At 33.9% G+C, this 26,003-nt stretch overlaps 1 pseudogene across 1 annotated transcript; it reads right to left on the minus strand.

Annotated features, from left to right (window-relative positions):
- Nucleotides 1–1,460: 1,460 nt before the first annotated feature.
- On the minus strand, nt 1,461–25,751 carry LOC143228314 (uncharacterized; annotated as a pseudogene). Its single transcript, XR_013015317.1, has 14 exons — nt 25,590–25,751; nt 25,065–25,153; nt 20,106–20,375; nt 16,313–16,579; nt 14,730–14,845; nt 12,487–12,716; nt 11,023–11,172; nt 10,528–10,703; nt 9,020–9,153; nt 8,216–8,355; nt 6,911–6,992; nt 6,400–6,544; nt 3,985–4,153; nt 1,461–2,526 (listed from the first exon to the last, which is right to left on the minus strand). The product of XR_013015317.1 is annotated as an uncharacterized LOC143228314 (transcript).
- Nucleotides 25,752–26,003: the final 252 nt, after the last annotated feature.

The following is a 26,003-nucleotide window of genomic DNA, read 5'->3' on the forward strand; positions in this document are numbered from 1 at the left end:
ATACAAGACTACTGGAGTACAACTGACTTCCTTGTGTCCTAGCTTCTCGTTGTCATGTATCATTCTATTGCTGAACTCTCTCTTGGAAAGTGTTTTTGAAGAACTGTATTCTCTTTAGTGGAATCAACTATATAGAATAGTGGTTTTTAACCTGGGTTCAATCGAATCCCAGGGGTTCGGTGATCAGTCTCAGGGGTTTGGCGGAGGTCAAGACACACACACTGAACTTGTCCCTGAAAGGCAACAGCAAAAGTCATATTGATTTGCAGTAAATATTCACTGAGTTATGTTTTGGTTTTTGTGTGAAATTCATGTTTTGGTTTTAGAACACAGTGATCTTGTGTGCAACTGATGCTTGGTTCATTTTGTGCACTAATAAAATATCTACTTATGTTTTGAATTTGAAAAAAATCATATTTTATTTTTCCAATTACGAAGGGTTCAGTGAATGCAATACGAAACTTCCGGGGTTCAGTACCTCCAACAAGGTTAAGAACCACTGATATAGAAGCTTAAAGAATCACTGAAGTATGTGCTTTATATATGTTATTTCATTACGAAACGACAATAAACTAGATCACTTTGGGAAATATAACACTGTTGTTTTATTTATATTTTGATCGACTCTCTCGGTCGCTCACTATATGGATACGGCTTAGATCTCTTTCACATCTAGTGAGAAATGCGAATCTGATTTGTCTTGCAAACCTCATAACTGAGTTGTATTTGTTGGTTTTCTGTCGTTTTCATGTTAGTTTTTGTTTTGCTGCAAAATTTTGTTTTTAGTCTCTTACTTCAACTTTCAGTCAAAGTAAGAAAATCCAGTTTAATTCAACGTAACATTTCCTGCCTTTCTTTGGTCTATTACACTTACTATTCTTCCATATAAGGTAATCAGTAAAATATACTAGTATTAACTAATATCCCAACAAATAAGCGCTTCTATCAGAGTAAAATAATGTTTTAACTTGGGAACATCAGTCCTGGTGGCATCAATGAACACTTTGCCCTTCTGTGAATTTTTGCTACATGTTAAATGTTTCTTATCTAAAACGTAAGGTTTTTTATTTATTTATTTGGTATCTATACGTCAAATTAATAAAACAATATAATTTAATAATTATAACTTTTGTAATTAATTCTAAAACACATTTATCACTATATATTTTTATTATTTTATCCTTTTGGTAACAATTTACAGTCACACTGTGAGAGAGCGGTAAGTCTTCGGATTTACAAGGCTAAAATTAGGGGTTTGATTCTTCTCGCTGAACAGATAACTTGATGTGGCTTTGGTGTAAGAAAAACACACACAAACAAGTTGCATTTTTTAAAAGAATTTAAACCTTTAAAAACTGCTGCACGCACGTGAGCGAGCAAATTTAATGACAAAATGTTTGTTTGGCTGCCTCCGTTTTTCATAGGAAATAGTTTTTAAACACAATTCATGAAAAATAAATGGTTATTAAACTACACGTCTTTATTGTAGAAAATATACATAAACCAAATTCACGTTAACATAACACTCATTTATCCCATAATTTGAATGGATTGCGCTGTTTAATATGTAGGTATTATACAAACACAACATGAAAATTCTCCAATTCCGATTTTCCCAAAGTTTTCCCAAACACCATTCTTTAAATTACAATAATTATTTTACCTCAAATTTACTAATAGTTTTATGTGAAAACTTAAACCTTTTCCCATGTAAAAATACAGTTATGTTATATACAACACCGAAATAGTCAGGAATAATTTTAACTGGATTATCATTCAATTAATTAGTCATTAAAAATTAACACTTGAAAAGTCAATCATTTGAAACTCTTTGCGCTGTTTTAAAATATATTAAAATGAAAAATTAGTAGTCCAATTATTTTTTAGACTTCCCGATTTTATATCTCATAACAATAACACATTAATTCGAGAATAAGTCATTAGTAACATAATTGTTTGCAATTTTAAATTCATGCTCAAGGCGATATTTTGTCTTTCAACAAAATAAATATTAAAGTAAAACATTATGGCGTATATCTAATAATTCATAATTATTATGATTTTTGTGTTATGACAGTTTTAAATATACAGAGGGCGTTTTAATTACGGCATTTTTTTTATTTTGTTAAATGTTGATATGAGAATTGAGGTATGATATCATAAAACTAGGCTTCTTAGTTAAACACGTGGCTGTTATGTAATTACCACCTTAAACCCAAAAATTTTATTTTCTAGAATCTGCCCTTAGTAGCAAAGCAAGAAATTCCGATACTGTATTTCCCAGTTCTTAGAATATAATCATAAACCCATAATAAAGATAAGTTGTCGTTTGAAGCATTGACGTTCTCAATGTTTGTAACTAAGGGACAGTCTTCAGTGTTCGTTTCTGGACAACAAAATAAGCAACTGTACAGATGTAAGTCACTAACAAAGTGGCGCTAATGACACTCAGAGCCATCACGGAGGTTTTCGAAACGCAACCATCTCGATCACCAATACTGACAGATTCCTGTATGTTGTACGTTTCTGAAATACACATATAAAAGAAGAGAATTATCATCTATCATCTGATAACTGGTAAGATATACAGCTAAACTGACTTATAATATGTAAAATAATACTATATAAAGTAGTGTCGAGTGAACCAAGAAGGAATCTTCAATGATCGCGGTACTTGAAATTCGTTTAGACAGGATTAGAATATTATAATCTCTAAAGTATTTTTAAGCCCCCTTTTTATTAGCTATAATGTTTGCGTCATAAATACTAAGCGAGGGGTGCACGTATTGCCTATTCATCACCATTTTATCTTCAAACTGAAGTTGTTTCAGGCAGGGCCTATCTTCAAACTGAAGTTGTTTCAGGCAGTGTTAAAGCAAATTAATCTATGAGAACATAAGTGTAGTCAAATATATCAATCAAAAGTGTTTGATCTCCCGAGTTCAAAACTGTGATTAGATCTAAAATGGGTCGAGATATGACGGAGCTATGAGCTGGAAATTTGTACTTTGGAAAACAACAACAAAAACCCCAACTCGGAGCCATTCTGTGAGTTGGCTAAAAATAAAACAGCAACATGTGAAAAGAATAAAATAATTGAAAAACTTTATATATATTTGGTTGTTATTTCCACTACTTCTGTAAATGTTGGTATTAAGTATTGCTCTGTTGTACTTTGGTGTTCTTTTCTATAGTTTTCAAATTGGTATGCTATATACCTATTAACTAAGCTACAATAACACTGCACAACAAAGTTTTTGCTTCTTGAACACTGTTGGGTGTTCCTTATAGATTTTTGGCTGCTGATCACGAAAATCATATCCAAATTTGCCCATCACGTACGGTTTCATCGACATCTCCAGTTTCACCAGGACATTGCTACAATGAAAAAACGATATCAGGGCAACTGGAATCTGTTAATGCTTGCTGACTACTGTTGGACACTGCAACGTGATGCACCGGACATTGAATATAAACGAAAATCAGAAGCAAAACACTTTTAATTATGTTGAACTTAATAGCGTATTAGAAACATAAACGCAATTAAATACGTTATTGCCGGTAAACAGTTAACTGTCTATTTCTCAGAGTTCCTACGTGATGAAGCAAAACCAAAATTATATTTGTGCATACTCACCAGGTACCTGTCACAATCAGCAAAAACTTTACAGGAAGCAAAACTTTTCAAAAAAATTGTTGTGCAGTGTAATTATCTGTTACTAAAATATTGAAAATAATGAAGATTTAATAGAATATTGTAACATTATTTTAAAAGTAATAACTATAGCTTTAAAATTACTTTTGGTGTCTTCTTTGCCTTTACTTTTAAACAAAAACTTAACTTACGAAAATGTCTTAATATTCTGGTACAAAAGAAATCACGTTAGACTTTCTCGGGCTCAAAATTCTAACTTGGAATATTATTCACGAGGTACATCTTTAATTCCAATAAAATTACAAAAGGTATTCTTAAAACATTCTTACTGTTAAACTTCTGGTAGTCATTCTTTCTAGTACTTGTGGAATCATCACCGTAATCCAAAACTAGAATTTCATGACTTAAAGTCATTTCGTCGTTGTATTTTTCAGCCGGTAGCGCCCTCTTTCGACGTCCCCACGACTCGTAAGCTTCTCTTCCAAGTCCACAAACCACCTAGCAGCACGAATATTTGGTCATAAGTGACATCTCGGTAAATAAATGAATCTAAGTATTTCCAAAACAAATAAATAAATAAATTGTTGTTATATATAAAGAACATTGTTTTTTGTGTTGTTTTTTTATAACAATGTACTTTATATATAACAAGATATAAAATCCATTACTTCAATTTATTTCTAAGATTTTTATTTTTTTATTGTATAACTTTAACTCAAATTTAAAAAGCTTCCAAATAAGTTGAAGTAATTTTTCAGAAGTTTGTGAGGTAAATATTTTGGTTCACATTAAATAAAGATGCTTAATTATCACAATTTACTAAGCAACACTAATAGAAGCCATCTTTAAAGTTTTGCTTTACAGTACGGGCAAGCTTCCACAGTCAGAGTTAATGGGTTTAATATTTGTAAGGTCAGTTTGAACCTTACTGTAGACTTGTAGGTACATATACTCCATAATAGTAAATTTTAGTTGATCCAGACAATGCTATCTTATGAGATATTTGCAAAACTGCGTCAGTCTCTTTGATGACGTGAGTGAAAACTGTCATATCCAATATCCAAGAAGCCGTCGCAATGTATCGTTTTCCAATATTTAGCTACAGGGTAAGTATCTAGAGATTTTACGTAAAGCTACTAACAAACCTGGCGACTTTTATTGGAATTAAAAATTGAGCGTGATGAGCAGTGTGAACTTATGAAGTGTTTCTTTAGAATTTCGCTCAAAACTACACGAGGGCTATCTGCGCAGGCTGTCCCTAATTTAGCAGTGTAAGGCTAGAGGGAAGGCAGCTAGTCATCACCATCAACCGCCAACTCTTGGGCTACTCTCTTACCAGCGAATAGTGGTACTGATCATCACATTCTAACGCCTCACGGCTGAAAGAGCGAGCATGTTTAGTGTTACGGAGATTCGAACCCGCGACGCTCAAACACGAGTCGAGCACTCTAACCGCCTGACCATGCTGGGCACTGTGAAGTGAAAAGTGACAGTAGTGGTATAACAAAAAAAAAAAAAAAATTGTAAATTCTAATATAAGTTTCCTTTTTCCCCTATCCCCTGTAGACGTTCATAGTTGTTTTGTTCTATAAGAATCAGGTCTTTTTTATTCTTTACAGATAGAAAACTTTTGTCGTGTGAGACTTATTTACGTTGACATAATCAACTGCATCCAACAACAACATATAAAGTAAGTATGACTAATTGCTCTATTCGTTACTAGCAAATCACATGTGTTGTTGGAAATGTTCCAAGTCTGACTGTCAAGTGAGGATAAAACCACATGTGTTGTTAGAAATGTTCCAAGTCTGACTGCCAAGTGAGGATAAAACCACATGTGTTGTTAGAAATGTTCCAAGTCTGACTGCCAAGTGAGGATAAAACCACATGTGTTGTTAGAAATGTTCCAAGTCTGACTGTCAAGTGAGGATAAAACCACACGTGTTGTTAGAAATGTTCCAAGTCTGACTGTCAAGTGAGGATAAAACCACATGTGTTGTTAGAAATGTTCCAAGTCTGACTGTCAAGTGAGGATAAAACCACATGTGTTGTTAGAAATGTTCCAAGTCTGACTGCCAAGTGAGGATAAAACCACATGTGTTGTTAGAAATGTTCCAAGTCTGACTGCCAAGTGAGGATAAAACCACATGTGTTGTTAGAAATGTTCCAAGTCTGACTGTCAAGTGAGGATAAAACCACATGTGTTGTTAGAAATGCTCCAAGTCTGACTGTCAAGTGAGGATAAAACCACATGTGTTGTTAGAAATGTTCCAAGTCTGACTGTCAAGTGAGGATAAAACCACATGTGTTGTTAGAAATGTTCCAAGTCTGACTGTCAAGTGAGGATAAAACCACATGTGTTGTTAGAAATGTTCCAAGTCTGACTGCCAAGTGAGGATAAAACCACATGTGTTGTTAGAAATGTTCCAAGTCTGACTGCCAAGTGAGGATAAAACCACATGTGTTGTTAAAAATGTTCCAAGTCTGACTGTCAAGTGAGGATAAAACCACACGTGTTGTTAGAAATGTTCCAAGTCTGACTGTCAAGTGAGGATAAAACCACATGTGTTGTTAGAAATGTTCCAAGTCTGACTGTCAAGTGAGGATAAACTGGAATATTACCTGAAACTTTTAACATACTCTAGTTTTGAAACTATATAATTATTCTTCGTGTACCGTTATATTTAAGAAGTGTTAATTCTTCGTTTATACTGCAGGTGTTAAATGATAATAAGAACACTTACAGGGTCACATTGACCAATACAGTATTTCACATTACACTGGAAGATCACCCCATACGACTCTGTAAAACGAAAAGCATCGAACATACTCTCCAAACCACTGCCTCTCTGAACAAAGTGAGGGAAGATTGTATTGTCAACTGGGCATCTGAAGAGAAAAAAAGAATTCCAATAGAAATGCACGAGAATTTCGAAGTGTGAAAGTGAGAATTTCGAAGTATTAAAGCAATAAAACGAAACATTCTTAAACTGAGCACTTTAACAACAGCACTTAGATAATATTAAAATACAAAGAAGTAGTTCGATTTTCTAAACATATGCGAGATAAGCACTATAATTTGAGATTTAATGCAGTGTTGAGAATTTAAAGTAACCTTCGAAATTATTTTTATATTTAATATTTTCCTTTTTAAAATAATTATTTACTTAAATATAACCCTTTATCTTATTTAAGATTAATTATATTTTAAAATTATTATTAATATAAAAAACATAAATGTTGTATTTTTTTTACCCTCTTTCGTCAGTGATCTGAAAAGTACTACTTCCGTCTTTCGCCATTGCCACACAACTCCTGGCAAATATCCTGTAAGGCGCTGAGAAAACCAAACACTTTTACTTGAATAAAATGTGCTATGAAAATTATACATAAAATTTGTAGGTTCTTTACGATTGGATGTACAAGTTTATATTTAAAATATGGGAATGAAAAAAACAACAACGTAATTCATTTTCATCTTCAAAACTTCAGCAAATTATAAAACTTTGCTTGTTTATATAAACTGTCTCGATTACCCAAAATTTGACATCTGAATAAAAAGAAAACTAGTTTGATTCACATAAAAGAGGATTAAAAAGCACATTTTTTATTACAACCATTAGCTTATTAGGACGGTAACGATTTATCATAAACCTTGAACACAGTTATTGTAAAAAGGCAAATCGAACAACATATAAAAGTTACGGGCTAAATGAATCTTTTAACACGTTAGGCTAAAGAATAAACGAAGTAAAAGGTTAGAAAACGAACAAATTAACAAGCTAAAGTACAGATAATATTATAAACTTAAAAAAAAAAAAAGTGGAAGTCAGTAGAACAAGCGAAGTACGAACAAATTGATGACCTGAATGGCCAAAAATTGATATGCTAAAGAACGATTTGTTTGTTTTGGAATTTCGCACAAAGCTACTCGAGGGCTATCTGTGCTAGCCGTCCCTAATTTAGCAGTGTAAGACTAGAGGGAAGGCAGCTAGTCATCACCACCCACCGCCAAATCTTGGGCTATTCTTTTACCAACGAATAGTGGGATTGATCGTAACATTATAATGCCCCCACGGATGGGAGGGCGAGCATGTTTGGCGCGACTCGTGCGCGAACCCGCGACCCTCAGATTACGAAGCACACGCCTTAACGCGCTAGGCCATGCCAGGCCTCTAAAGAACAAACAACGTATACTTAAAAAACAATAACAAAATGAGCGTAACGATAGGCTACAGAACAACAAACGGGGTAAGGAATATATAAAATGACTGATCATAGAAGGAATAAACTGACAGTAAAAATGATAGCCTAAAGAATAAATAAAATGACATACTGATAAACAAACTGACAGGCTAATGAAATAAGAATAGTAAAAACATGACAGAATAAAGACTGAAAACAACATGCTGAAAACAAAATGACAATATAAAAAGCAAATAAAATGTTAGGCTAAAAAACGAACGAAAGAGGGATATAAAAAAAAACAAAATGATAGACTACTGAACGAAGAAAGTGATAAAGGAAGAAAATGGCGGGCTAAAAAAGCGGTAGGCCTACTGTTATCTGGTATTTCAATGAGGAAGGTTAATTTGTCTCCTATTCTCACAGTTGTTGCTTCTCTACCATCGGAACCAAGGATGGTAATCGTCGGCATAGGAGCTGGTGGTGCAGCACTCACTTGCATGGTGTCTGGATCTCTGGAATAATGAAACCTAATATTTAAAATAATTGGTGAATCTGCCTACAACCATTAGTGTAATTACAATACTATGACTTGTATACTTTGAATTCTTAATTTTATATTAATGACAAATAAAAAGATCCTTCACAATAAAAATAAAATCGAAAGAAACTTTCTATTTAAACTTTTAATTAAGTCATTTCATTTTACGAAATGTCTGTTTTTCGAGTTCAAAATACACCCTCTTTAGTAAAATTTCATAATAATATTGTCATCACATAATTAGGAAATATTATGTCGCTCAAACATTTTCAGTTTAGCGAGAAACCACCAAAAAAGGAAAAGTTGAACCCACGATGTTTCTAAGCCAATTCAACAAAATCTTCGTATGGCTTCGTTTTCACGGATAATAAAATGATAAGTGTTATCTCATTTTATCTAATTTTTTTTTATTTGTTTAACTTTATATATGCCCCTCAGTGGCTCAGCGGTATGTCTGCGGACTCACAACACTAAAAACCGGGTTTTGATACCAATTGTGCAGCTTTGTGTTTAATTCAAAACAACAACAACAACAACTTATATATTTACACGGAACTAGAAACAGAATTTATTGCATGGCTAAAGCACTAGATTTTTTTTTCTAATACCTTAGGGAATATTTTGTTGTTTTTGTTTACCTCACAGACATCATTCCAAAGGACACGTTTTTGGGGTTAGTTTCGTATGTACATCTAACATTGTAGACCTTGTCAGCTTTCGTCATTACAACACTATGGTGCTGAAGGACAATAGTGTTTGTATAAACTCCGCCCTGTGAATAGAAGTGTTATAAAATTACTTGTATTGTTGTAGTTTACTTGCAGAAAACTAACAATCAAATAGGAAAAATTGAAAGCAAATAAAAAAACTAAAAGTTTTTAACAATAGAATCAGGTGTTTGTAGATCAATAACATATAATAATATAAACAGCTAAACACGTCCTGGTAAAGTAAAGTTTGATGAAAGAAATCAACAACTTTTCTTTCACTCTAAAATAGATTGATTTCGGCTGGTACTCCCCCTTCATCCATCTCTCATAAGGAACAAGTCGAAAACAAAAACTTTTCTTAAGGCTAATAGAAAGACAAAAGATAAATAAGTCACTTTTTCTGTTTTATTTCCGTATAAATGTGGAAGAATATTTCAGTAAAACATGAAGCATCGGCCTTCTAGTAAATGAGCCGGAAATTAATAAACGTTAGAACGTGTTTTCTGAATCCGTATCGCGTACAGAGCACCTGGCGATAAGTTAACTGTTAATAGGTAACAAAGGTTGCATTATTCGTAGTTGTGGGTGGTCTCCATAAATTTTGGTAATAAATAAGGTACAAAACAGATAAAAATAAACTGCATTATGTGTATAGTGTAAGTGTGGGATAATTAGGTTTATACAGTATATACAGTTTAGCTTTAGTCAGAATTCATCATGTAACATGACCTTCACTGTTTAATTCAGACACCATTACACGACAAAAATGTAACCCGGATACAATTATGTAACAAAGCCTGCACAGCGTAATAAAGAGGCTTGTTATACAACAAAGCCTACACGGCGTAATAAAGAGGCTTGTTATACAACAAAGCCTACACGGCGTAATAAAGAGGCTTGTTGTGCAAAAAAGCCTACACGGCGTAATAAAAAGGCTTGTTATACAACAAAGCCTACACGGCGTAATAAAAAGGCTTGTTATACAACAAAGCCTACACGGCTTAGTTAACAAAACTCTTTATATAGTCTTTAGTTTTGACACACGTAAGACTAGTTAAATAAGTGTGAGGCCTGAACTAAAATTATTTTTAACCGATAACACGAAATCTAAATTATATCTTACCATGGCACGTTTTTTAACAAGGTTATAGAAGTTTATTATAGAATGTACAGATTTTCGTCGTTATACGTATAAACACTTTAAAAATGGCTGACTTATTTAAGTAAAAACTACAAACTGTCAGAATTGTGAATAACATTCAAATAAAAAGACGAGATGTCACTAGAGCGTTGTGAATAAATGGCAAGTAGAAACATTGACTGTCACGTGTTGTCACTATTTAGAGCCATGGGTCAATGTGAAGTGGAAGGCTGAATGGCTGTGTGTTATTATTCATTAGAAGTACGAGAAATTTTCATTTGCTAATGATACTCACCAGTGATTCTGTGTTACAATCCTGTCCGGTTAGAGCTACATCAAATCGAAACTTTTGGCCGTTTAGAACGTTGGAGTTACATGTTTCACTTCTTCCCAAGGCGTAAATACGACCATGAAATGGATGGTTTGTGCTCACGAACACTATAATATGTCTGTCCGTGCATTTTAATGTAACTGTTGAACGAGAGTGTTAAGATACAATAATTTATTCTGAAACATTACAAGATACACAAAATATTGACAATATTAATGTGAGAAGACAGAAATTATTAATATCATATGACTAATATTTTACGTTTCTGGGTCTAACTATTTAGTATGGTGAAGATGATTTCAGTGGATTGAATTTTGTTTTGTAATTAATTGTAGCTGTAAAGTCTGAGAAAAAATATAAACATCTAAGCATCAAGTAGATTTATTATCATGTTAAAGGTTAAAATGTGTTTTTTCTATATATTTTTTACTTTTAAATAATTTGTGTACCCTAACTTACCATCGTAGCAAAATCCATACGCGTCGCACCCTGGTTCAATATTACCCGCAGTAATTAACGTTGATGGTGTTGTCTTCGCGTCTTCGAGTGATCCAGGTGGCACTTTTGGCTCTATTGAACCACTGCCAATTTTATGTCTTGTTGTGCCATCTAGAATATTTAAAACAATCATAATTAGATTGGAAAATTTCTAGTACGTTTACAATATTTCACATTTTTTTCAGTTTATGTTGTCTCCTCGTAATTTTGCTTATAAGTACGAATTAAAATAATAGTAAATAACACTTTAAAATGTTCAAACCTTATGCACTTGAAAAACAATACAAAGTACCCAATCTATTTAGTGAAGTCACTTAACATATTTCATTAAATGGAAAGAACTTGCAATAAACAAAAATTTGGGTTATATTAGTTTGTTATAACCAAAAACAAACAGAAACAAAAATAAAAAAAAAACGTTGCACTAATTAAATGGATCCCGGGGTACAAACTATAATATGAGATATAAAATGTAACCTAGGTTTTGGAGATGACTGAAGAAGTAGGACCCACATTGCGGTGGAGATACACCGTGTATCAGTCTTAATCTCCATTCGACAGTCTCACATAAAGAAAAATAAAGTAAGGAAATAGAAATCAGGAGACCGAGATGTGGGTACTCAAGCCCACAATATCTCATATCCATATCACCCTTTACTGCCTGCAGAAAGTCGTGGAAAGGTGACTGCTCTCCAGAGAAAATAAGATAACATTAATTGAAAAATATGAATGAGAAAAATAAGGTACTACCATTTAGGGGTAAGTAAGTTAAATAACTTACTCCTTGAAGTTAGCATTCCAGCCCCCATTATGGTAGAAAGGCACTAATTGATAGACCAGTAAACGAATTATACTCGTATGAGGGATCCCATCCAGTTATCTAAATTAATTATTATAACTCCCAACTATTACCAATTAAGTCTACTGTAACTATCATGCTTTAAACAAGCTTTCATATGTAGCAAGGTGTACATCCACATAAAGTAGTGCCAAGTTGTTAAATTATCTTATTTATAGCTAAAATAGTTGTTAGAAATTTTTAGTAAATTTTCTTTGATTTTTACTTCTTTATATTTATTTAATACATTATTATATTTGTTACAGAACAGTTTAATAATTTTATCTAATGTTTTTTATTAAATCCATTAGCTACTAATTTTTTATATCAGTATTTCAACATTACTGATAAAATATTGCAAGTTATTACAAATTTTACAATATCTGAATAATTGCAAAATTATAATGCTTAAATTGTGGTGTACAATGTGGTGAAATTAAATGTTTGAATATTATTTATTTGTTCACAATTTCTTAAATATTTTAAAATGGGTTGATTATTTTTTATCCAAAATGTATGCTTTTTATTATTAACATTTGTATTTTTAATTTTATCAAGTAAAATATAAAGTATATATATTAACTTACTTCCACAAATAGCTTCCAAGTAAATCCCAGCAGAATTATTAATATCCAGTAGAGGAAACGAATTTGGATGAGAATAATCTTCAGCGCCCTCTTGGAAAGTCATGTGATCTAGGTGATAAAAAAGCACAGTTCGGCTGTCTAGGGCCGACGTCATAACGGTAGAGAAAAGAACGACATATAAATTCGTTTTCGACGCTACAGAGACGTAAACAATCTTCCTCATTGTTCACCTATGAAAGCCAAAATTAGTTTCAAAATATTTACGATTGAGGCTGGCTTTATATGTGATTTGTAATAATCAAAATACATACTTGAAAATATAAAAAAATGAATAGTTAATGTTTCATACAACAGCTATCAAGTATGTTTTCAAAGTAATATAAATCCACTTATTAAACAAAGTGTGACCACAAAATTTCACGTGTTTTCCTCACGCCTCTTGTTTGCGCACAGAAGCACGATGTGCTAATATAATAGTAAATTGAGAAATAAATTTACTATTTATAAATATTTATAAGCATGATGATGCGGTTTATTTTGGAAGGGGAGACATTACCTGGCCCGGCATGGCCAAGCGTGTTAAGGCGTGCGACTCGTAATCTGAGGGTCGCGGGTTCGCATCCCCGTCGCGCCAAACATGCTCGCCCTTTCAGCCGTGAAGGGGTTATAATGTTACGGTTAATCCCACTATTCGTTGGTAAAAGAGTAGCCAAAGAGTTGGCAGTGGATGGTGATGACTGGCTGCTTTCCCTCTAGTCTTACACTGCTAAATTAGGGACGGCTAGCACAGATAGCCCTTTAGTAGCTTTGTGCGAAATTAATAAACAAGCAAACAAATACACATTACCTGTTGCGAACCATAGTCCGTCTTCTATCCGAAAAAGACAGACCAGTCAATATACTCTTAAAATTGGTTGTATGTTTTACCCATAATAAACCACACTCATTCTGCTTACTAATCATCGTTTGTTAATTTACCTAGGCCTATCATCAAAATATGCTCATATGTCAGTGACGCAGCCAGGGTTTTCCACTTGGAAAGTAGGCACAAAAATTTAAGGGGAGCAGTACATTAAAACGCTGAAATTGATCTACATTTTTAATAAAATGGTCATTAAAACAAATCAAATCAAATATAATGGTGTTAATAAAAGTTTTAGTTTTTATTAAATGAAAACAAACTGGTAGAAGAGTTGGTAAAAGAGTATCCCAAAAGTTGGCTGTGGGTGGTGATGAAATGTTTGCTTTCCCTAATTTAACAGTGTAGAACATGAGGGAAGGCAGCTATTGATTACCACCCACAGCCAACTTTTGGGATACTCTTTTACCAACGAATAGTGAGATTAACTGTCACATTATAACGCCCCATAGCTGAAAGGGCGAGGAAGTTTGGTATGACGGGGATTCGATCCCGCGATCCTCAGATTGGGAGTCGAGTGCCTTATCCACCTGGCCATTCCGGGCCAAACAGAACCACTTTATTACCTTCAGAGAATTAAAAATAATGCGTGATCAATATGCCTAGATTTTTTCAGGAGGCTTTGTCCCCTTGGCTATGTCTCTGGGTGTTATACCTAAAAGAATTATACCAGTAAAACAGCATTATCTTTTATTCGCGACTTATTACTTGAGAGATTAAAATATTTTATTTGAAGAAATCATAGATTTTAATTAGATTTTTTTAGAAACTTTTGCTTGTTTCTATAATATTTCGGTCGCTGAATTAAAACCTAACTTGATTATTTTGGTACTAGCTACCATCCGTCCTTCACGTGAATTGCCTATGCCCAATCATTTTTCACTCACACCATTCAAGTGGCACTTTTTGTATGTTAGATCGATATATCCTGCTCTATTTGAAAAACTTTTATACTACTAGACAAACAAACTCATGGAGATATGAGTTTAATAAAATTATACATAAAGTGATGGAATTTATAATAGCGTATAACAGTTATGAACGTTTATGTATAAAACAGTTTCACAAGTTGAAACAAGGAAATTCACAAAAATGAAGAATAAGTTAAACAGTAAAAATCTAGCTAAATAGTGTTTATGGAAGTCTAAGAAACTAGCCGAAGTTAGATCACTGCAAAGTAAAGTAAATCTGAATTTGTAATGAAGGCAAACGTAGCTGAATATGCTGAAACGTCTCAACGCGTGTTCGTATTGCACATTTCATTAAGATGCACGAAGTAAAGAATAAATATCGAATTTTTTAAGTTGACTTTAGAAGTTCTTACCAATAATTCTTTATCGGGGTAATATTGTAGTTCCACGAAATGCGCCAATGATTCTGAAGAGATTGAAAGTGTTGGGTACTCATAGTTCTTCTCTTCAGAGCTACATATTTCATTCGCTAAATAAAATGAGAACGTTGTTTTTTTTAGTCATTCCACATTTCAAGCAGACCATAGTATCCACGTACATATAGATATATGCACACACACATATTTAAATTATCATAAAGTCACTTAGTCTATTTTTTAGAAACAGTTATTTTTACAAGTTTTATGTTTAAAAAGTTCCCTCGTAAAACCATTGTTCGAACATGCTTTAAATGGATGGCTTTCTTGTCTACATCCTTTTGTGAAATGTATGGCATTTCTAGAACCTAAAAGAGAAAGGACATATGAAGTTCGATAATATTTTAATTAGGATAACTTGTCAGGTCACAGAAGGACTATAAAATGTAAATTAACGAATAGGTTGTGAAACCGTTACCACTGAACTCACGCGCACGTAATTTAAAACAGACGTGATTATATGTTGTCCAGGCAGAATTTAACCTGTTGACTGCCAAGTATTTCAGATGCTACGGCAACTCCGAACCAAGTTCAAAATACAACTCTAATGCTTCTTCATTTTGTAACTTTTTTCGTGACGCCATTTTGGATCGAAAGTGAAACAATTTGTAAGTAGGTCAAATGCATGTCTTTAAAAACACATTGAAAACACAGTATTGAGAACGAATTAACTCGTCCGTGGCACTGTGTTGCCGATCGGCTTGGACGAGTTATCTCGTCTACGGCACTGAACAGGTTAAATTCATAATTATCAAAAGGTATTCAACAAGAATAGAAAACATAATCGAAGAGAAAAAGAACAAACAATAAAAACAAAATGAACAGTATTTGAAATAGCAATATTGAGAGGTCCTAATGCTAGTTATGTGTCACAATACATAATTCTCACTGTTCTTTTGAAGATAATTCCTTTTAAAACAGAAAACCCTACTGTAACTGAACACAATTCCCATTAATTTTTGTAAGATAATGGTTGTTGTCTGTTACTTTTAAGACAATAAAATAATTTAACAGAAAACTACTTTGGTCAGTTTTATACAAGTTGGAAACGAAAATAATTTATTGAAAGTTTTATATTTTTATTAAAGGTTACTTTCCATTTCGTTATTATTGCTCTCTTTTGATCCGTACTATTCACTTGTATTTCTTGTTTGGAATTAAACACAAAACTACACAAAGATCTATCTGTGCTCTGCCTACCACACGTATCGAAACTCGCTTTCTAGCGTTGTAAGTCCGCAGACATACCGTTGCGCCACTAGGAGACGACTCTTGTAACAAAAGTGAGCACAAGCGCAATTTGAAATGAGATAGATCTTTTAGTAAAAATATGATTTAAAACAGTTTGTTACAATATTCATCGAGAATATTCTAGGCTTACTACTTTATCAAGGATTCTCAGTAGGAGAATAACATTATATTGTCACTAGTAGATATAAATCGATTACTGGTTGCAGCTCACCAGTTCGTAAGCTGTTCAGTTTGTTCACACATTTCTCAATGAATCCATAAGTGCTTACATTGAAGACAAGAATTTTCAAAGTAGTCCACTTCCTCTGTATCAACCATATCGATGAAGACCCCTGGTGACCTTCTGTCATATTCACTTAGATGACACTCTAGCTTCATGTAATTATATTCAACTGATCGACAGGTAAAACGATTTTCATTTAAGCACGCTGCAAGGCATGCCTTTTTATTGGATGTGAAGACAATGGTACTGTCCAATCCTCTGAGAGTCTTCTTGGGAATCTTTTCAAAGGCCCACAGTCGGTTACAAACATTTTCTTTAAATAAAAAAAATATATTTTAAAATAAATCAGTCAATTTTGTAAATTTATAAACTTTATACTCTTAGAAATGTACCAAAAGAAATACAAGTTTAGATATATTTAGCAAATAAAAAAGGATGAAGAAAGTTGAATTGGAAAAGAAATATAAAATTAGGGAAGTGAAAATTTTACAAAATGAATTACAAAAACCACGATGGCGCTATCTGTTCTTACCTTTCTGTAATAGATACTTAGGCTTAATGAAAACTTCGAATCGGATGTAAGTAAAGACCTTAAATCTATCAAGCATTTGAAATAGACGGTTAACAACTTTAACAATTTATGGATCTCGCCTAGATTAAAGTTTAATACCAGTTACTGGCATATAAAGGTCAGTGTTTGAGTGTGTTTTGTTGTATATAAGCCACATTGGACTATTTGCTGTACACACCGATGAGGATCTAACCCCTGAGGCGCTATTAGTCCGAAGATCTAGTTATCAATCAAACATTGAAAGTTTGTATGCCAGTTATACAAACAGTTTTGCAGCAGTGGTCGAATTAGGGCCTAAAAATGAGTCTTTCTAAATTATACGAATGTATTTATGATTACTCAAATAGCAAATAATTTATAAGCGCTCACGAGAGTGAAATTATCAACAAGTAAATAATACATAAATAAAGTAGATTTTTCGTTTATTGAACAATAATGTGACCTAGCATGGTATGTGATTAACTTGCAATCTGCATATTGGAGGATCAAATTCCGTCGCCAAACATGCTCTCTCTTTTATTCTTGGGGGACGCTATAATGTGACGTTTAATTTCCTACTATTCTTTGATAAAGAGTAGTCCGAAAGTTGCGGTGGGTAGTGTTACCAGTTGCTTTCTCTTTAGTTTATCACCACAAAACTAGGGACAGCTAGCAAAGATAGCCTTTGAAGCTTTACGCGAAATTCATTGTCCTTCAACAACGCTAAAAAAAACCCTTGTTAACTAACACATTTGAAATAATACTATTGTACATACACCAGTCTATCTTCTACCAACTGTCCAGACATAAGTTCAACATCATTCGAACTGTTGACTCTTCCTGTTCGCACATGACATAACAATTGCATAAGTTGTAATCTGAGGTGAATGATTAACTAAATATCCTCTTTTGTCCCCACTATTTTCACTTTGCAGAAGGAACATACTACTAGCTGCTAAGGTGGATGTAAGGGTAAATAGAGCTTGAAACAATGGTCATCCCAATCGTGTTGTTAAAATCATATTATGATCAGAATTTAGCAAACCAGTCCGTAATACATTGTTGATATGATACTGTAAATTAGCGACATCTTTTTCCCAATCTCTGGAACAGCTTCCATATTCAATATTGTAAGTTATTTACATACATACGGATTTATTCATTTATTGGTTGATTTTTGTAAAATAGTACTTTATGATGTTATTAAACTAAGAAGATGTTGGAGTCATAAGACGATAACTCGGAAAGCGTATGTTGGAGTCATAAGACGATAACTCGGATTGGTTGATTTTGTCAAATACGATAACTTTATGATGTTATGGAACTAAGAAGATGTTGAAGTCATAAGACGATAACTCGGAAAGCGTATGTTGGAGTCATAAGACGTTAACTCAGAAAGAGTATATTGGAGTCATAAGACGATAACTCGGAAAGCGTATGTTGGAGTCATAAGACGATAACTCAGAATGAGTATATTGGAGTCATAAGACGATAACTCGGAAAGCGTATTCTGACTCCTGATTCTCTCAGAATCGAAGTCAAAATTTCACATATGTTCATGAGTTTGCTAACGGCTTAACTGAAAGGATAACCCCTAACACGTTAGAAAAACTCAAAATGCCGTAACCGTTTTAACAGGTTTTGTTTGTTAGTAGCTAACAAACTACTAACAAACAGTTAGTAGATTTTACCCATTATTTACTCTATGTATGTAAAATCAGGGGTTTTACTATCATTGCCAATAAAGAAATTCCCAAAATGCTCGGTGAGCTCAGCAGATAGCCTGATGTGGCTTTGCTCTAAGAAAACACACACACATTCCATTTAGCCCCCCTCCCAGTGCCACAGCGGCATGTCTGCTGAGTTACAACACTAGAGATCGGGTTTCGATACCCGCGATGGATGGCCCACTGTGTAGTCTTTGGCTTAACTTCAAACAAAAATACACTCCGGCTAAAAGAAAATAAACTAATCAAACACTAAATGTTTCATTTAAAAACACGTTTGAAACTCTTATACTGCGTCAACAAACAACATTTTAAATGTTTTGTACAAATTAATTATTGTGTAATTTTTTTATTATTATGTTTTTACAGCTTTCATAAATACGTTGCCAGTGTTTATATTGCTATAAACTGGGTTTCATATCTCTGGTTAGCAAAACACAGATATTCCTTTGTTAGCTTTGTGTTTAGGCCTGACATGGCCGAGCGCGATAAGGCATGCGCTTGTAATCACAGGGTCGTGGGTTCGCATCCGAGTCGCGCTAAACATGCTCGCCCTCCCAGCCGTGGGGGCGTTATAATGTGACGGTCAATCCCACTATTCGTTGGTAAAAGAGTAGCCCAAGAGTTGGCGGTGGGTGGTGATGACTAGCTGCCTTCCCTCTAGTCTTACACTGCTAAATTAGGGACGGCTAGCACAGATAGCCCTCGAGTAGCTTTGTGCGAATTTCAAAAAACAAGCTTTGTGTTTTATAACGAACAGCTATCCATAAACATTTTCTCTCTCGTCACTTAACAAAACAATCTCACATCAATAATTTCTATTAATTATTATGAGTATTTTCTATCTTATATATCCATTTCTTTTGTTTGTGTATTATTCACAGCGTACCCAATAAATGGTACTGAGTTGTATTTGATTTAATTAATGAAGTTATGTTACGAGTGTCCCCCTAAATATTTATACTGGCCCTGAATTTTTTCTTCTTCATGTCTCTGATGGTGTACTTTGTGACTAATATCATAAAACAGTGGTTCTGTGGTAACATTGGATTAATTTGACATATTAAAAGCCTATAAAAGGTAGAAGTTAAAACTTTGTATATACGGTATAAATTCTATGGGTTCGTACCTGTTTTTATTGCACCAATTTGTTTCACTCTTTCTGTTCAATGTTATATCGGCGTTTAGTGTTAACATATTTCAAGAATCGCTAATTAATTAGTTTATATTCGATTCAAGTAATATTAATACCAGTCATCTCTTAAAACGAAAAATTCATTTTAAACTCAATTTGTAAAGAATAATAATACCACATATCTTGAAGGTTTAATTATTTTTTGTGATTAGAGAAAAATAAAAAAAACATAATCCTGTCTAGATGGAAGAAGATAAAACACGGAAACAAAAATTAATTTTTGTTTTCATATTCGTTGTGTTTACTAATTACAATGCTCTTTGAAGCGTATAACTTATGCGAGGCCCGGCAATATATTTTAACTTCTAAGTTAAATATTAGTAACGATTAAAAAGTAAGATAAAAAAAATGATGAAAAAAATCCCACCTGAGAGAACGTGTATCTTTGTTAGGTGGTAAGTGTTGATACTCTTTTGTGGAACCACTACAAGCTGGGAAGCTTTGGTTTCGTTCTGCAGCTGACAGCTAGTTTCTTGACCAGGGGCCATGGGGTTGACTACGAATTTAAATACTGCAGCTACACAGTCCACCTCGTCCCTACACCATCCTTGACATTCGTACAAGGAAAGATTCTTGATGGTATAGTAGGTGGTGCCAGGATATTCCAAGTTGGTTAGTTTCTCAAATGTGATTCTTGCTGAAGAGAAATACATGAAAAAAACACGTCAAAATGTTTAGACGTATAAAAAGGTACTTGGAGCTCTTCTACCACTGTGTATTACAAACCCCGTCTACCTGGTGAATTATTGTATTGAACAAAAAGAAATTCTCGGTAGGGTCACATGTGAAACAAGGTGTTCGGTTGCGGATGAAATGATATTATATTCTCTTTACTGAAAACTCATACTGGGTTAATAAAGAAAGATTTGTTAAGCATTGTTATCAATATCACTGTAATCTAATATCTATCTTGTTGTAGAAGCAATATACCACGTGATTTAATATTCATAAGTGACTTATAACAAGCATTTCGACTGAGATTTGGCCACTACTTGCCCAGCTGACCTATGTATTTCTGGTATTGCGCGAAAGGCCTCGTCGGCAACAGGGCGTGGTACTCCTAGTTGAAATACAATTAATGATATTCATCTCATTAGATACCAGAATAGGGCAAGTAAATAAAGATTTATTAAACAACCTTACGATGACGTCAGCTATGTGATGTCACAAGAAATAATGACGAGCATATAGCACGTGTATATTATTGGTAGCAGCTGACAACATAATTATGTGTATTATTCTATTAGCATGGTATTGAGATTAAGTATCCATAAATATTATTAAATTTCAATTTTTAATTATAAACAATGCATCCAGAACCACCTTTACATTTCAACACAAAGACGAAAGTAAACAGGTTAAATATTGAGTTGTTAAAGTGGTTAACAGCCAAAAGTTTATGTACAAACGTTTCTGTATCCTCAAATAGGCTAATGTCAGAGGTCAGTGCTTATCGTACCTGAACTCAAGCGAGGGTTAGAACACAAATAAATGATTGTTGTTAATCAAATATATCAATTCGAACGTGTAACTTACAGGCTATTATAAACATTTATAACACAAATAAATGATTACTGTTAATCAAATATATCAATTCGTACATGTTGTTACTTACAGGCTATCATAAACATTTATACGCACGACCCCTAAAAGCCACTTGACCTATTGTAGTCCCAACTCATGATAGGTCCATTTGTGAGTAGAGGTTTATAAAACTAACACTTTATTTGTGCCCAGGGTGCCCAGTAACGCGCAGCCCGAAATCACACACGCCCATATATAAATATATGCTATAATTTAGTTCATTCTTTTTATTTGTTAAACGTAACTTTAGAAGAGTTGGGTTGCGATGGTGTGGATGAAGCAGGATTCATGATCTGGAACCTTCATTTAACCACGTAACTCGGGTTTTCTGTGCTTACGATTTTCCTTTAGAGACAACTATTAATGATTGACATCAATAGAGGGCATTAGTGCATGAATATCTTATATTCCAATTAGTCAGATGATCCAGTTTAAAAGCGAAAACAGTTTACTGTTCCTATTACATTGATATGATCTCACGTGACATGTTTGTAATTAATTCTTTCAATTAAAAATCGTATATTATTAACAATGTGTCTCAACAATTGGTCAAGGCAATATTTAGGAAAGCATACCAGCACTCATGGAAACATAAAACTAGTAACTGTAAGAAATAGTATGCAGCTAATAAACCACACAGTCAGATTGCTTATCTTCAAGTTTAATAGTGATATATAGAAAACTGTGTTGTTGTTTTTTTGAATTTCGCGCAAAGATACTGGAGGGCTATCTGCGCTAGCCGTCCCTAATTTAGTAGTGTAAGACTAGAGGGAAGGCAGCTAGTCATCACCACCCACCACCAACTCTTGGGCTACTTTTTTTTACCAACGAATAGTGGGATTGACCGTCACATTATAACGCACCCTCGGCTGAAAAAGCAAATATGTTTGTATAATGGGGATTCGAACCCGCAACCCTCGGATTACAAGCCGAACGCTTTAACACGCTTGGCCATGCCGTGCCGATAGAGAACTGTCCAGTAATATTTTATATTTTGGTTTCATATCGTTATGATCTGTATTATCTGAAGTACAAGTTTGGGTTTTATAGATCTGGTAGTGTGTAAGGTTCTTGATGATAGATGTACTTCACATGCAAAATAATATTATATCATGAAGCTACATTTACGGTACTGAATCTGATTCATTATTATTATTCTCAGCTGAGTACACTATAAATAAATGAAGTAAAACTAAAAATTCGAATTATTTTTTGCTGATTAGTTCAGCGATACGTGAGCCTACACAGTTTCACTAGCACAGAAAATACTGTCCAGGCACTTTGGGCCCGGCATGGCCAAGCGCGTTAAGGCGTGCGACTCGTAATCTGAGGTTCGCGGGTTCGCATCCCCGTCGTGCCAAACATGCTCGCCCTTTCAGCCGTGGGGGCGTTATAATGTGACGGTCAATCCCACTATTCGTTGGTAAAATAGTAGCCCAAGAGTTGGCGGTGGGTGGTGATGACTAGCTGCCTTCCCTCTAGTCTTACACTGCTAAATTAGGGACAGCTAGCACAGATAGCCCTCGAGTAGCTTTGTGCAAAATTCAAAAACAAAAAGAAACAAACAAACCAGGCACTTTGAATACAACAAACATGTATTTCGAGATGGACTTTATAATATGAATTCAAAACGCTTCGAGTGTAAAGTTTATTGCGTATAAAAGGTATTGCCTGGTAAGCAATTATCAATGGAGTTTGTTACCATGTACAACAAATTCGACACTGAGCACATAGTTTTACGCAGTAACCGAATTTCACGTTAAGAAAATAACTTTTTAAAAGTTAATTTAATAAAAAAAAACTATTCAATAAGTAGCCTAATTTTAACCTGTAATTAAATCTTTAATGTCTTGACTTTTTCAAGGGGTTGTTATTATATGGATTTTTTTTACCAATCTCGAAAACACACATAGAACATTATTTAAATATTTGTATAAAGGTGAAGGAAAACTTTAACCAGGCATACAGTTCCTACGTACTGACACACAGACGTCATGACTAAAGATAACAAAAGTTAAACATAAATCTATCAGTTACAGGATTTGATTCCCGGAAACAGGATGTTCGCGACTGAGACTAGTAGAAAAGATTCCGGGTTGACGAGATAAGGCCCCCTATGTCTATTTTGCTGCACTTCTTCACGCATGCGTGACTCGAAGGGTGTCGTAATTGTTTGAATGTCCTGTAATTGGGTACTGAATGAAAAGGTTCGCTACGTTCAATTATATAGGTAGAAAAAGGCTTAGTTAACTTAAAAATTCCTCGACTTTTATTGCATTTAATAATTCATAGGGTTCATTCATTCTCTTTGTTAACGTTGCTAAAATCACGTAGTGGAAAAATAAATAAATCATTACCGATCACGGAAAAAAGGAATCATAAAATCCATCAAAATACAAGCTCATTTTTCTTATACGGGTTTCAGAAATGTTTATTTATTTGTTTTTTGAATTTCGCTATCTGCGCTAGCCGTCCCTAGTTTAGCAATATAAGTATAGAAGGAAGGCGGCTAGTCATAACCACTCACCATCAACTCTTGGGTTACGCTTTTACTAACAAATAGCGGCTTTGACCGTTACATTATAATGCCCCACGGCTGAAAAAGCAAACATGTTTGTATGATGGGGATTCGAACCCGCGACCCTTAGATTATGAGTCGAACGTCGAACCTTAAAAATAAAAACACACAATGTAACATGCAACTTATGAAACTTATAATAATAATAACCATGACTGTCAGTGAAGAATGAACTTTAATTTTTACAAAACATAAATTTCAACAGTTATTACTTGAAAAACACTGAATGTGCCCACTTTGAAAATAAATATTCATGATGTCCATAAAACATGTAATTAAATATCAAAAAAAAAACTTATGAAATATTATGGTTTACGCTTACACTTTTCTGATTACTTAATTTAAAAAACAACAACAATAAATTTAGGTACAGGTATTGCGTGGAACACTAAACGAAAATGAACGTTATTTTCTGTTTTATCTGTACATATTTCGGACATAAAGATCTTTTGAATAAAACCCTTAAGGCAAGATCACGTCTAATGATTTGTAGCAGCTATTTCAGGAAATAACCATCGAAAGCGAAACGACTTCGCATGGCCAGGTGGTTGAGGCGCTCGACTCGTAATCTGAGTGTCAAGAGTTCGAATTCACCTCATACAAACATGTTCGCCCTTTCAGTCGTCGGAGCGTGATAATGTGATGGTCACTCCTACTATTGGTTGGTAAAATATTAGCCCAAGAGTTGGCAGTAGGTGGTGATGACTAGCTGCCTTCCCTTTAGTTTTACACTAATAAATTAGGGACGGCTAGTGCAAATAGCCATTGTGTAACTTTGCCCGAAATTCAAAAACAAAACAAATCGGAATAAAAATACAAGAATAACGAGTGGGTACGTTAGCTTATGTGGAAACAGCTGAAATCGAATACAATTTGTATAAGCTTTTATATTACGCTTGTGTTTTATTCTTCACTGGATTATTCTATTAGGTTAATGACTCGTTCACACATGATTAATTTTAAAATCCTATTTAACTACCAATGTAAAACTTAGTTTCACAAAAATTTAACGGTACAAGCAAAAGAAATTGTTGCCTAAGGCCACTTTACAGAATTTATTACTCAAGAAACCCTAGAGAAATTGTCCCCCAAAGCCACTTTGTAGACATTATTGCCTAAGACTAATTTATACAAGTTATTATAAACTGGAATTTCTTATCTCACCTTCAACACAGAATAACGTTGACAGAACTCCTAGTAAAAGACCTCGAAACATCTTTCTTGTCTCAACGATCGAGTGTCGCTTTGGAACTCTTTAAACAAACACATAAAAGAATTAGCCACAAATATATACATATATTTAAATAAACACATATTTGAATTGGAAACTTATACTATGCAGCGATATCACTAATGTTTTATTAGTGAAACTTTATAGAATATGATAACTCATATGTGAAATTTGTACATGGTTCACTGTTTCCCCTGATTGGGAGTTTCGTGACACAAGGTTAAAAATGATGTCTTAAAGTTTTGTTAAACCCCCTTTGTTTAACACAGCTCGAAATACTACTTTCTTTTTTTTATTATATTTTAAACTGTTTAAATTAGTTTTATGAAAACCTGATTCTTGAGAAGGGGCATTGATAATTACACCTTCAGACTAGAAACATTTTCATAACACCAAAATACATTCTTATATGAGCATTCAGGATGAGCACATTTCATTAAAACTGTATTCAAAATCACCTGTTGCCAATAACAATCGCGCTGTCACTGATGACCATGACTGCTCATCTTTGCCAAATGCTAGAATTTCCACTGCAACAAGCTTATGTGACGAATGGCGAGTCAGTCTTAGCTTATACTGTCATACTTTTAACAAACCTTCGACAGACTTTTTACTGCATATGGATGACGGTTTCCAATACCACATTTAAGCAGATCCAAGGCACTAAAGTGCATCAGGAAAAATTGACAGATGTGTGGTCGAATAGGAGTTTAGCTACTTCCTTTCTCCGACAATCTTTTACACGAAAACAATTATAGGTTTGGCTGAAATCTTGTGGTTATTTTGAGTTTTCGCCAACTTTAAGTCCTAGTTTGTAATCTTGTTTAATCGTACCAGGAGATATATCAAGCTTTACTGCAATTTTAGGTTGG

The sequence above is a fragment of the Tachypleus tridentatus genome, chromosome 10 (genome assembly GCF_004210375.1).
Source record: "Tachypleus tridentatus isolate NWPU-2018 chromosome 10, ASM421037v1, whole genome shotgun sequence".
NCBI classification, from domain to species: Eukaryota; Metazoa; Arthropoda; class Merostomata; order Xiphosura; family Limulidae; genus Tachypleus; species Tachypleus tridentatus.